Here is a 15,133-nt window from a genome sequence, read left to right as displayed (position 1 = left end):
TGTGTTATATTAAAGTTGTGTATACGATATAATATTATTCATTTCTTCTCTGCCAGTCAATACAACTGCATGAGTTTCTGTTTACACAGGTAGCAATTAGGATGATGGGTATGAGGGATTCTATAAACTGCACATCCTGTCCATTATCACCACTCCACATAGTCTGTGGCCTTTTGTACCATACAAGTAGGCTATTCTTAGTAACGCCAGAAGCCATATTAAGTTGTTTACTGTTATAATAATAGTAGTATCCATCAGGCCACCTTATTTGGAATAAACTCCTAACCACACCAACTAGACAGTTCCAGAATGTTCTAGAAGCTGAACTGGCTGGCTGTTATGGCTTGACTTGTTGTCATGGTGACACATCCCAGCATATTATCATGAAGTTGAATTAATTGCATATTGTATTACAATGTACTAGTTAGCATACATGCTGTGGTAGCCAATCAGCTCTTTATTGTGGCTACCAGTTTAGTACAGTGGGGTAGTTTGATTAGTAGTGTGTCTGTGTGGTAAACACATGTTGTGCCATGTCAGCAGTGATTGTAAGGTTTCTGTTATGATGGTGGGAACACTACCCACCAATTGTAGCCCCTCCTTGTCGGATCATGTGACAAACCACACACACTTACTGCATGGTGGAACTTGGGACCACAAAGCTAAACTTTTATTCATTCCGTTTACAGAGGTTGTGATTTTTACTGAACACAAATGGGACTATGGACAGTTGCAATGGTGCTCTAAGATTTGTATAATAGAATACAAGCAGGACCATAGGTGTCAACATTTTAGGATGCAAACGGTGCAGTAAACAATTGTTTAGAGTAGAAGAAAGGAAGGAAATGACCTACCAATACCTATAACACAACACAGTTGTCTAATTTCCAGTTTGACAAAGCAACACATAAAACAGTTTGTTATGCCAATTGAGGACCATTATTGTTGAATGTCAGATACTAATAACAGTTAGTGTAACAGCAATTGGGCACTTCAATTACATTAAACATTACAAGACATAATATACTGTATAGAGACATAACATTGATAAAACAACATGGCCATCAAGTTGACGTTTTCTTGCAGCATAATAGAGATAGGCAGATGTATGCGGCCAAACTGACTCTGCAGTTATGATAGTAGCAGCTGAAAACCAAATTAAGCTACAATCTAAATGGCTGAGTAGTGTTCTAATGTGGTTGATAGCACAGCTGCTAGCGGAGGAATACAATTGTTAGTGGTGCAAACCTCAGGAATTTTCAAACTGACAGCTAACCATGCACATTGACTTCAAAGTAGTAGTCTCTAAGTGATATCCGATAGATCACACAAATTGTAAACTACTTCTACACGTTTTGGGGATGTAGTTTCCCTTTGCATTTAGGCAGCCTAGCGGTCAGGGCCTACTCTACAAGTATAATCAAATGCCTGGGTGAAACAGTGCCAACCAGACAAGAAATTCAACTTTTGCCGCAAAAGTGATCAAATTTGGGCATACATGATGCCATTCAAGTCATGGTGTGGCCTTTAGGCCAACTACAAGTTGTAGGCTGACATTAACCCTTTATTACCGAAGTTGTTTTTACAAAACCGCAAGTGTGAAAACTTTTATGGCTTGTGTGAACTGTGTGTGATACGAGTGGACCCCACCCATTAATTAACCCATCAAGCTATATACCGTTTGATAGCCATCTCTCTCTTCTACCAATACAGCTAGAATACTTACAGATCACACACACAACTCACGCGCTATGAAGCGAATCTTCTCCGTATCGCCATGGCATTGAAAGATGGGCGCCGCCATCTAACTAATCAACGCGATGACATCACACTATTTATTTTTAGAATCCTTATCACGTGGGGAATGGAGTAATTCTAACTAAAGCCTCCTAGTAGCAGGGAGAAGGCGAACATGGAGTTTTAAACAGGTATTATTGTTTTGTATACGCTATTTTATATTGCCAAGTGCTATAACTTGCCCATGCTTCTTCCTATCGCCGAACGGTAAACTTCATTAGAAGCGCCCGGTCCTTCTGAGCAGTTTGCTAGCAATTTCAGCTTTGTAGCCCCTAGGAAAAAGGAGTTATGGCTCCGTTTATAAAGGGCACTTGTTATGGCAATATAGTAGCCATTCGATAATAAAGGGTTAAGCTTACTATATGCATACCCATGTAATAGATAATATGTGCTTGGTAGCAATTTTGCAGATAAGAATTTAGTGAATTTACCATATGCACGCACATAGTAGCCTTTATTGAATTCACCTATATCTTTCAATGTTATTCATGGCATAACAATTACTCCTACTAATTTACTGATGTGGCATTTAAAGTTGTGTATACAATAGGGCAAGTTGCTATGGTGACACATCCCTTCTAGCATGTAATATTTTTCGTGCAGATACTTTCTAGTGTCTTACAATAATAAATGTAACACTTTCATACCTCACATCAAAGGAATTCCAGAGGATACATGTACATTTGCCATGTATGCCTCTTTATAGGGAGACATCTAAATGTAAACGTATCCCAGGAAAGTGGTTGTACTTCTAAAAGAGCAAGCCACTTCAAAGCAGGCATGGCCTTGATGTAGATGAGGTAGTGGTACCACCCTCCATTTGTTTTATACAAGTTCAGACTGAAATCGATTGTGGGAATAAATTATAATGCTCACGTGATGATTACCACAAACTGAAGTGTTGTCACAAGAAGCACTCAAATGAAGGTGTTCCAGTATCCTTGCCGTTCTACAAGTTGGGAAATGTTACTTAAAGGTGAGAGCTAGTATTACAGTGCATTTATAAGCATTTCAACACGTTTTTGAATGCAGACACGCCCACATTACGGACAACATGAGTTAACCACTCTGTAACAAAGAGTACCCCTTTAGGTCTTCAGTATATGTTGTGATTAGTCTTTAAACAATGCGAAAGCATTAAAACACTTGTAAATTCCCAGAAAATTTGCTTTTCCGTGATATCCGTAGGACTCGTCTATTTATTATAACAATCGTAGCTACAACGTTACTTGCTGCCTAACTATAATAGAATCTTTCAGGCATGCATATAAACAAATCCAGTTGCTACACTCATGTTGGCATCAAGGCTATCAGCCTGAATGGAAGTGTTACATATTAGCTGTAACATGGGGACTCGTGATTTGCCTATATGTATTCCTTCGCCCTCGGGCTTTTGGCATACATATCAGGCAAATCACTCGTGCTCACGTTACAACTATAAACTAAAGAATCATGTTATATAACACTAATGATTATTGTAATGATTCTCTTAGGGCTCAGTTCATCATAACCATGACCCTCTCCGAGGTGCCTTCACTGACACAATTTGTTGTTGATGTCAGGGCTATTCCGCTAGCTATAGTATGTTCACGTTGAGCTGAATCCTGAAAAACAGTTAAAAATTAAAAGTGGATTTTTTCTCAACAGAGTTAACATTTCAGCCAACCAGATGATTATTGGTAACAACAAAGGTGTCAACAACAGACACGTATGGTTTGGCTCCAATACAAGTTCGGGAAAGGGCTGTAATGGACACTGTACTTATATGGCTTTCCCATAGGAAATGTATTGTGGAAATTTTGATTGGCCGTAAATATTATGTCAAACATTTGAAAACAAGATTTTGAATATTTTTAGCGGGTCAAGCAGTACCACAAAGAGCCAAATTTCAAGATCATGTATAATTGCATCCATGAGTTATTAAATGTTTTTGAGGATTCAGCTCAACGTGAACATACTATAATACATGGTTAGAACAAGGAAGCTAAATTAAAAATATAAGCAAGTTTCATTGTCAAAAAAACACATAACAATGTAATTAGAAATTGTTTCTTGCTATTTGTTTAATTGGAAATTCAGGAATATCAGGTTGACTGTAGTGGTGACATCACTGGCCTGTGATGTACAGGGATTTCACCATAATAACTATACTGGAACACCTAACTTAGTTACAATACACCATATCAAATTAAATTATACTTCAAGGGCTTAGTTATGAACCTGTGGAGGTCTTCAGTTGACAGCTGAGTGTTGTGACATAAGATTCCATGGGTGCATCAAATAAAAATTTTGTGTTTGCTATAATTGTTTTTCTGTGCATGTGTGCGTAGTGTGTGTGTGTGTGTGTGTGTGTGTAGTGTGTACACACGTGCAAGTCATTCACGTTGACATTGGGATGCAGTTACAAGGTGTATGTATGTGTGATGTATGCAACAGCCACAGCCACCAGGGCCTACTTGTCTGATAAGGATTCATTGAATCAATCACAGAAACCTCACAATAGCTAACTATCTCTTGTGGCTACAGGAAGAGTACCGTAATTGGCTTTATTTTCATGCAAATTTTTTTGTACATGCCTACATGGTATAACATCAATTATACATTTGCATCAAAATATGCTTATGTATTAATACAAAGCTAATAGCAGGTGATACGTCACTAGTTGGCCAACCAATTCAATGCAAGACTTCTTGAAGAAAGTCTTCCTTACACACATAGAAAACTAGGTCAAAGAGAAAATGAGGAACAACTGTGAAACAAGTTGACTTGCTTACTTGACAACTTATCAACCACACAGCCAAGTGCTGCTTTTTGCTAAGTACAGCACTAATCATATTGAATCAACTGTTATTCATTACTTTGCTATAAAGCTTTGTAAACTCTTTAGCCACAATAATGATTTTCCTTACCAAATGATGAATGCCATTACTATGATAATTAGAAACATTACCGCTTGATGGGCCCTAACCAAGAGTTTGTCAGGCACTGCCCCAGGAAACATTTTTCTGTTCCATCTTCATCGGATCATTTTGCTGCTAAGTTACCTACTCGTGCCAATGAAGCTACTCCTGAAGCTTACCTGGACCATCCTTCTGATGTGTTACTATGTCAATTTAGAGTTAAGAAGTCTACAGTCCATTGTGTTTTTGCACATCTTGGCCCTACTAAGTTTGTGGGATATGATCATGATATCAGCCCCAGAGTCTTAAGAAAATTGTGAGTGGCCCATTGGCAGCCTTGTTTCGGAAGATATGACGTACATCCATTTTTCCATCTTCTTGGAAGATTAGTTGTATCACACCCACTAATAAGCATGGCTTGCATTCTGATCCTACAAACTATTGCCCTGTAGTTCCTGTATGGTGTTTTTGAACAAGTTTTATTGCCCCAACTGAAGAAACATATCCCGCTATTTATTGCTTCTGAACAATTTGGTTTTTTGTTAGGCAGTAGTATTTTGGTGCTGCCAGAAGTCACTTGGAGCATCTGGATGCTCATCAGCAGCAAGCCGTCGGTATTTGTCATAGCACCTTTCCATCCCCTGGAATAACGCCAGCATGCTGCGGCGATTGGTCTCACATGTCGATTATTGGATGGTGAGGGTCGTGGTGATTTACAGTCGTTACTTCCTAATTTGTTATAACTGTCACTAGGAGATCGTCTCACTTAACCGATTTATGCCCAGGCACTTAAACTGCACGATCCTATCACTTCAAATCTTTGGATAGTTTCTTCAAAATTTGGCATGCTGCAATTTTAACAATATGGGACACTCTATCTGCCAATTTATTGCAACAGGTCCATGCCATTGAAATGTCTGCTGCCACTAATAACATTTATGTTGTATGTATTGTACACATATTGCTGAGCTTATATTGTTTGTTCTAAACTATCATTTTAAAAAGAAATTGAACATACACTTATGATATCTTAAACAAGTGCAAGAAAAAATTAGGAATTTTAAGGATCAAAGAAATAAAAAGTAACAAAACAAGGAAGGTCACCTACACCTGGCAGAGGAGGTACAACACAAATTAAGCACTATTGAAAGGAGTTCACAGTAATTGGATTCTTTAAATGGTAAAATCACAGAAATTTATGCATAGATGAGTTTTGATAAACTGCTGAACTACTTAGACACTTGTGCAATTGATTTACAACAGTTTTCTCTTCTCAATTTGCTGTTTGGCTTTATTTCATTTGGTAACTTATTGATCACGTGACGGCATCTCCAATTGACTGTGTACATTAAAACTAAACCATCGGGGTTGAATGGGGTTGATTGCACCGCTGAATTAAGCATCAGAAAAGGGTTCGATCGGCACGTATTTTACATCAATAGCCTCATAAAATAGCTTCTATGTACAAAACATATGTGCTCACATGTGCATGTTGTACCTCCCCTGTACAACTGCAGACAATATCAGTGGACATCTATTTTCTACAATGTACTTCAGATGCCCACGCATAACTGAACTAGGGATTAAATGCCCACTGGTATATCTGCACAATATGCCATAGTTGCAGTAATGTAACTCAAGGGCTATTCCACTAGAGACATGTGGTTAGAAGAACAAAGAGAATTGCAATTAACTTTGATAAACAAGTTCATTTTCAACAAAGCACACACAAAGCTTACAAGAATATCAGGTTGATTGTATTTGTGACATCACCGGTCTGTGATGTAAAGGACTTCACTTTCTCAACTACTGAACACTTAACTTAGTTACAATACCACAGCCATATGCTTCAAGGGCCTGTACAAATGCATTCTATACACCATTACACCATTCAGTTATGAGTATATAAAGATTCGAATAAACTGTTCAGTTGCCAGCTGAGTGCTGTGATGTTAGACTCTACAGGAATTTTTGCTCTGAGTAATGGGTGATACACGAAGGGAGTATAACACACACATTAGTAATAGCATGTACATATCAGTCACAGAAAAAATACACCGTATTTGACTGTTGAATAGCCGCGGCTTATATAATAGCTGCCCTCAGATAGTAGGCACTCCATAGCCTAGAATTATTGTCATAAGAGTTGCGGCTTATATCTGAATATACTAATGCAAGTGTTGATAAGGAAGCAGAAACCGGGTAAAGGAATTGTTTTAAGCAAGGAAATAACATTTTAGAGAGAAGTTAAAATGAACGATAGTATTGAAGGTCACTCACTCACGAATCCGTATAAACGCCACAGGCTGCTGCCACATAAGTCCATAGTCAGTAGTTGCCTTCAGATAGCAGCCACCTTCACATAGTAATCACCTTCACATAGTAGCCACCTTCACATAGCAGCCACCTTCACATAGTAGCCACCTTCATATAGTAGCCACCTTCACATAGTAGCCACCTTCACATAGTAGCCACCTTCACATAGTAGCCACCTTCACATAGTAGCCACCTTCACATAGTAGCCACCTTCACATAGTAGCCACCTTCACATAGCAGCCACCTTCACATAGTAGCCACCTTCACATAGTAGCCACCTTCACATAGTAGCCACCTTCACATAGCAGCCACCTTCACATAGTAGCCACCTTCACATAGCAGCCACCTTCACATAGTAGCCACCTTCACATAGTAGCCACCTTCACATAGTAGCCACCTTCACATAGTAGCCACCTTCACATAGTAGCCACCTTCACATAGTAGCCACCTTCACATAGTAGCCACCTTCACATAGTAGCCACCTTCACATAGTAGCCACCTTCACATAGTAGCCACCTTCACATAGTAGCCACCTTCACATAGTAGCCACCTTCACATAGTAGCCACCTTCACATAGTAGCCACCTTCACATAGTAGCCACCTTCACATAGTAGCCACCTTCACATAGTAGCCACCTTCACATAGCAGCCACCTTCATATAGTAGCCACCTTCACATAGTAGCACCCTTCACATAGTAGCACCCTTCACATAGTAGCCACCTTCACATAGTAGCCACCTTCACATAGTAGCCACCTTCACATAGTAGCCACCTTCACATAGCAGCCACCTTCACATAGTAGCCACCTTCAGATAGTAGCCACCTTCACATAGTAGCCACCTTCACATAGCAGCCACCTTCACATAGTAGCCACCTTCACATAGTAGCCACCTTCACATAGCAGCCACCTTCACATAGCAGCCACCTTCACATAGCAGCCACCTTCACATAGTAGCCACCTTCACATAGTAGCCACCTTCACATAGTAGCCACCTTCACATAGTAGCCACCTTCACATAGTAGCCACCTTCACATAGTAGCCACCTTCACATAGTAGCCACCTTCACATAGTAGCCACCTTCACATAGTAGCCACCTTCACATAGTAGCCACCTTCACATAGTAGCCACCTTCACATAGTAGCCACCTTCACATAGTAGCCACCTTCACATAGTAGCCACCTTCACATAGTAGCCACCTTCACATAGTAGCCACCTTCACATAGTAGCCACCTTCACATAGTAGCCACCTTCACATAGTAGCCACCTTCACATAGTAGCCACCTTCACATAGTAGCCACCTTCACATAGTAGCCACCTTCACATAGTAGCCACCTTCACATAGTAGCCACCTTCACATAGTAGCCACCTTCACATAGTAGCCACCTTCACATAGTAGCCACCTTCACATAGTAGCCACCTTCACATAGTAGCCACCTTCACATAGTAGCCACCTTCACATAGTAGCCACCTTCACATAGTAGCCACCTTCACATAGTAGCCACCTTCACATAGTAGCCACCTTCACATAGTAGCCACCTTCACATAGTAGCCACCTTCACATAGTAGCCACCTTCACATAGTAGCCACCTTCACATAGTAGCCACCTTCACATAGTAGCCACCTTCACATAGTAGCCACCTTCACATAGTAGCCACCTTCACATAGTAGCCACCTTCACATAGTAGCCACCTTCACACAGTAGCCACCTTCACATAGTAACCACCTTCACATAGTAACCACCTTCACATAGTAGCCACCTTCACATAGTAGCCACCTTCACATAGTAGCCACCTTCACATAGTAGCCACAGGGTTTTCCTTGCTGAAAGCTATAGTAACCACAGCTATTAACAGGTCAAATATGCCAGCAGATCCAGTCAAAGTATGTGCTATAATGAAGAGATCAAGCAGCTAGAATTCATTGTACCATTACAGAAACCTCACGAAGGTGCTCACAAGAAAGTTACAATATTCATCTGAAGCCACAAGCAGTATAACATCATTACTAAAGTAAATATTGAAATAAATACCTCATTAGCATCAACTATATCAACTATACAGACTTCAAAAGTTATTCATAACTCTACTATTAGATATGTACACATTTGAAATCACTAACATAACCTGATGTTTGCCAAGTAAACCCCAGTGGTTTCCTGATGAAATAAAGTGTGATATTCTAAATAAAACATGTTAGCTTCGCACTTTGATTTCCATGTGTATCTTCTCAACATCCACTCAATGTATACAAGGAATTGCATTCAAGCTTACAAATAAAATAACGAAATTCATACTAGCTATAGGTCTATATATGTTATCTAGGGACAAACACAATACCAGCACTGGTAGAGAACGTAACTTGTTGACAATGGATCCCGTCTCACATCTAAGAAGTATACACTATTCCCAGTTACTATGGTGACAAGATGATGCAATATTGCCAGGAATATTTTAAAGATACTACCTCAATATAACTAAATATAACTAAATATAGATATTGCCCTTGCATGAATACATGCACAATAAATATTGATCAAAAATGGGAAAGGTATTTAGTAGGACTGAGATAAATAGCTTCGTTTGGTTTCACAACATTATGATGCTGTCATACCCCACCAAAGCTTCATTACCATGGATACAAACAAGTTAAACCAGTTGCACAAGTATTGTCACTCCTTGTGGAGGCTGTAATTTACGTACTTTTTGGTGTAGTTATAGTTTAATACTGGGGCTATAAGTGTAGGAGTTTGTACTATAGTATACACCTAATAACCATCAATGGTGTTTATTTATTGTTGACATGACATTTGTAACAAAGCTTCGGAAACATTTTCAAAAGAAGTTTCAGAGGATGAATTTATATATTCGTTCTAGCCCTAGTATTTCAGTAAGTGGCAAGGCAAAATAAAAATTTGCACTCAGTTACCCCTTTACTAAACACACAGTATATTTTGATGCCACAACATTCTAATTCAGCTATGCTAAAAATTTTCAAAATCAAGATTATGTTCTAAAGTTGGCTGTTTTATTAGAGTATATCAGCCTTTCCTGACTGCTGTATTAGAGTAAGTGACTGACATATTAGAGTATCTCGATCTTATTTCTGAATCTTGAAAATCGTCCTATTATGCTGGCATAATTCTCGATGTTTTTGCTAGCTTATTATGCTAGAAAAATTATGCCGGCATAATTGGTATAAGTCTAATGACTACTCCACCAATTCACACACCACCATACTAACATGTTATAAGGTTACACATGACTTCACATGATGATCATATTTTTACCATAGCAACATGTACGTACCTCTTTGAGCATTGCAGTTTACCAGACACTTGGTCAAAGTAGAAGGCAAATAAAGCCCTGGTGGAAAGCAGCCAATGGAAGCACAGTATGAAGTCCCACCCACCTTTCCATCTCCAATGCACAGCACACTTCCAGAGGAGTCAAATGCCAGAGACAACGTAGACACCACAGAGTCTTTGTGTTACCACCCTAATAGAACAGTCCGTCACCATGAGATTAGTAAATTCTTATTCAGACACTTCAAGCACATTTAGTAAGGAGGTTAAGGTAGTCAATAAGGCTATAGATGAATTTACAAGGACAACCCCATAAGCCCTGTACTATCTGTGTATTGTCACATGGCTGTCAGTATTCAATGGACTGGACTGCTAGATTGAATTTCTACTAAATATCATCTAGTAAGGCTCCACTGACTCTAATTAGTGCACTAAATAGTAACATCTGTACATCACGTTGTGACACTTCCTCACCTTGTCAACCATTCCAGTGGACACGTTAAAGACCTTCCACTTGTTCTTTATTATTACCAGTCTGTAGTGTAGTGGTAGTCAAGGAATCTGAGATCATGTGATACTAACAACACAACACAGCAGTACTACATACCATAATTCTGTGCAAAAAAAAAATTGTGATATAAAAAATTTCATGTAAAAATATTTTTGTATGATTTACTGTGTGTTTGATCTTATGTAAAAAGTTTCGTGTAAGGAATTTTCGTACAAGCTTTGTATACAAAAATTAGTAAATTACGATACTAACAACACAGCAGTAAAAAAAAAAAACAGTTGGGGCTCAACTTGAGCATTTGCCCACAGAATTCAGTCAGACCCAATTTAATGCACACTTTCAATAGCAGTAGTACAGTGATGAATCTATGTGGTTTTGACAGAAACTCCTTTTAAATTTAGCTCAGTGGCAGTCCACCTATTTCTGTTTATCATACTATATACCAGGACACTTCACTGCATTGAGATACTCTAATAGAGCAGTCATGTAACTATACTCTCTAATAAGGCAACAAAGGTTACAGCTTATAGTCACTACTTTTTCCCTGCAGTAGGTTATTTGCTTCACAGTTTAAAGCATTGGATTTACTGTGATTGCCTAAAATTACTCAAAATCCAATTGCGGAGTTGGCAAAATTTTAAACTTTTCTGTCCTCAGAAGAAAAGTCATAAAGATATATCAAAGCATGAAACCAACGTCCTATTGTTTGCATGGGTAACCATAGAAGTGAATGGTGTCATGACCCCCATGAATAAGTACGCTCCTAATAACAGTCACATGTGGCATAAATTTAGATATCCTAAAACCACAAACAGTAGTCACATACCTCTAATAGTAGTCACATGTGACACCAATCTAGACACTATGAACCCCTAGACAAAGGATACAGTGATTGAGAGGATGAATCAACAACAGTAGGTTTGTACTCCACTGGTGTCCCTGATCACAAAGAGGCACTTCCCTGATATTGAATCTCACAATCAACACATTCCATCTGACAACATGGACACTATGAAGTCATTGGATATTGACCAATCAAAAAATCTACCCTGAAATAATGATGACATGATTACAGTGTTTGGAATTTATAAGGCTCAAAATAATAGGTGGATATTTTCAGTACATCAATGTGACTTTGAGCCAATACCAGTAGGGACTTGATTATCCAAATTATATAAGTGACTGTTCTATTAGAGTATTTTGTGAACTGGTTGACATTCTATTAGAGTACACAGATGGAGTTAAATACATTTAAGTAGCTATTATAATTATCTCAAAAAGTCTGTGATTGAGCTGACAGCACACAAGTGCTTGGTAGTCTGAGTGTACAACCAACTACCACTACACAAAATGGACTCTTGACGAACAACCAGATTACATCAGTGCTCAGTGAACAACTGGCCAGTTGATTGGTAATCAAACATCACATGATCTCATAGTTCAGCCACAATACCTCATGCTAATGTGTAAATTGGTAGTGCACACACATCATACGTACAGTACTAATGTGACCGGATCTGCAAAAAGAGGTTTTATATAGCCTTTCCAAATTTCCAAGTTTGATGAGTTAACTCATAATGTACTGTCTTAAAATTACATCCAGGAATAGTGCTAAGTTGGGAGTGTAGGGTGACCACATTTCAGGCTGGTACCATACTCACAGGTCAAGTTATGGATTGCCAAGTACATGCAATTGGAAAGGTTATAAGACGTAGATCCGGTCACAAATATTGTGTCCCAGAACTCTCACAAACTTTTTTCAGCACTTACCAAGCTGTTGATTGATGAAAATGCATCCACAAATCCATTCCCTCAGTGCCTCATAACTTTCCTTTGCCTTTATGGCTGCTATAGTGTGTACATCTGAATGAAATATTTGTAAACCAGAGGCTTCATTTCTGTGCGCTTACTTTTAACAAAACTTCAGAGACTGCTGTCATCCCGTATATATGTGAAAGACAACAAGCAGAAACTTGAGGTGTGGCTATACTTTTGCCCCATCACCAGACACCTTGTACTCATGAGGATGCGTTTCCCTTTTGCGGTGCTTTAATTTGTGGATTCTGTGCTTCGCTTTTAACATATCAGTGGTGGAATTCCATCTGTTGCTACCTTGGAAGAACATCTCCTTTGCAATATCATTCTTCTTCTCCACAGCTATATTTTCAGAGTAGTATTCATAAAATACCACTCACTCAAGTATGCATACTGTACATATAATACCTCGGCAAGAAAATTCTATTATGTTCCCATAGATCCGAATCATAAGTGGATGGAACATCAAGTGTATATGGGCTAACTGTCTTAGGATCATATCCATCAGAAACTGGATATTCCACTAGAGCTTAGTTTGGTGAATGACTCTATCCACTTCTTCCCCTAATGTATATACAAAAAGTTATATGTACGTGTACTTGCATGTATAGATACCGTAGTTACCTTTGTTTGCAATTCATCTGCAGTACATGAGGGTGACCGTGATGTACAGTGTAATATGTTGCTGAAGTCCTAGAAAATAAACTTGGTAAACAACTATTGTGTACGTTTTTACTTTGGTCAGTAGTTCACAAATGCCTGATAAACATAGAGGAGCATGATATCCTTCTGAAATGTTAGTTGTGAACAAGAAGCCGTACAGCTGACCAATGGCTGAAGTTTCCATTACTTCAGAAGCGAAATGGCTGAGTTTATTGTTATGTCTTCACACTTTTAATGGCTTTTATACAGATAAAAATATAACAACTGAGAATAGTAGAATGACTGCCCTACATGTGGGGTTGAATTCAACTAAGTTCAAAATCAAGACTATCACACTTTAGGCATTTGGACGGCTGGTTTGTAAAATATAGTTAGCGGATGTTACTTGTAGTGACTTGCCTTCCATAGCTTCTGCACAGGTTCCACCATATTATATGGTTGACATCTGATCATTTTGTCTGGGAATAAACGCAGGAGCTTTCTCTTTGATGATCCCAGCATAGGTGGCCATTGCAGTTCATCTCCTCTCTTATCCTCCCATACATAAAAATGCACCCCACAATCATTGATAGTCTTCAGTAGGTTTTGGATCATTGCCCTTTCCGTTTATACTACAAAGTACAAGTTTATGTGCCTCGCCGGTCTCACTGACTTTTGCTATATCTATTAAAGCTTGGATGAGGTGTTCCATTACTCTCAGCAATAGGTGGAGCTCATCACATATGATAAAAGTAAAGTTCCAAATTGAGCAGGGATGCATTTTTACATCCCAGTTTCTCTTTTATTGCATCACTTTCTCCGACATGTAGTGGCAGCAAGCTCATGTCATGTCTATAAAATAAGTACAGTTAGCAACTGCTTCTACCCTTCAACCCAAACAACAAGACACTATGTCATACATTGAAATTGATTCTGTATAGATGCACAACTGTGTATGAATGTTTTAGAAACACAAAGATATTGTTAGCATAATTTCTTTCTTACCTATCGCCTTCGCCGACTGTACACCAGATGCATGAGTTATTTGAGTCGCTGCTTTCATTCCCATTATGAGGAACAGGAACTATGAAGGGGAAAAAGAAAATTAATAATTAATTGTACATACAGTGGAATCTCTATTTAATGGACACTGTGGGACCGAGCAATTTTGATGAAATTTTGCTGTTATAAGGAGGTTGTCCTTTCTCAGAGGTAAAATTTTATTGGTAAGGGCTCTATAGGGACCTCAGAAACTGTCCTTTATGAGGGGTTAAATGTACAGTGTCCTTTACAGGTTGAAGGGAGGTTCCACTGTACCTTGTAATCAGCGCAGAACACAATTTTAACATGGTAAGTATCCCCATCTTTAATCTGGGATTTTATAGCAGTTACTTGTACAACCAGTTAACCAGTCTCTACTCTACAGTGTACGTTTTTTTGGTACTCTTCAGCATTGATGTCACACTTGTAGCACGATTCAGCTATAGCAACAATCACTTGGTGACTATTACTTTAGACAATCCAACAAACCATACTACAGCTAGGTTCAGCATAAAACAATTCAATTAACCAGATAATCGGCAGTTATAATCTGCTCAGCAAGTGATTATGATGTTTCACAGTTCTACCCCATTCTTACCAGCCTGTCTATGTTGGTCAATGATGTGCTCCAATACCATATTGCAGCTAAAGTCGTAGTGCTGAAACCATCGACCTGTAATTAACAGGATTTCAAGTATTTCATTTGTAATTCAGTAAAAAAATTGTAAATAACTATTAATATCCTATAGCTTATAGAGGAAACTAATGAATTCATTCACACTTTTACTGTTACTGCCTGGCATTATTCAT

General features: G+C 38.7%; 1 long non-coding RNA gene across 15 annotated transcripts in view; it reads right to left on the bottom strand.

Annotated features, from left to right (window-relative positions):
• The window catches only part of LOC136258878 (uncharacterized), a 30,627-nt gene that overhangs the window by 14,570 nt on the left and 924 nt on the right, over positions 1 to 15,133 (bottom strand). For 3 of the 15 annotated variants that reach the window (XR_010703058.1, XR_010703073.1, XR_010703064.1), the window contains exons 2-11: positions 14,922 to 14,996; positions 14,288 to 14,366; positions 13,703 to 14,134; positions 13,265 to 13,333; positions 13,049 to 13,204; positions 12,736 to 12,982; positions 12,596 to 12,688; positions 11,713 to 11,874; positions 10,789 to 10,849; positions 10,319 to 10,507 (exon numbers count right to left, since the gene is read on the bottom strand). This is a non-coding gene — a long non-coding RNA (uncharacterized lncRNA). Of the gene's footprint in view, positions 1 to 10,318; positions 10,508 to 10,614; positions 10,734 to 10,788; positions 10,892 to 11,651; positions 11,875 to 12,595; positions 12,689 to 12,735; positions 12,983 to 13,048; positions 13,205 to 13,264; positions 13,334 to 13,702; positions 14,135 to 14,287; positions 14,367 to 14,921; positions 14,997 to 15,133 lie in introns of all 15 variants that reach the window. The other 12 variants (XR_010703061.1, XR_010703065.1, XR_010703068.1 and 9 more) reach the window with 11 other exon arrangements.

The sequence above is a fragment of the Dysidea avara genome, chromosome 6 (genome assembly GCF_963678975.1).
Source record: "Dysidea avara chromosome 6, odDysAvar1.4, whole genome shotgun sequence".
Taxonomy (NCBI): domain Eukaryota; kingdom Metazoa; phylum Porifera; class Demospongiae; order Dictyoceratida; family Dysideidae; genus Dysidea; species Dysidea avara.
This window is presented reverse-complemented; position numbering and strand designations above follow the sequence as displayed.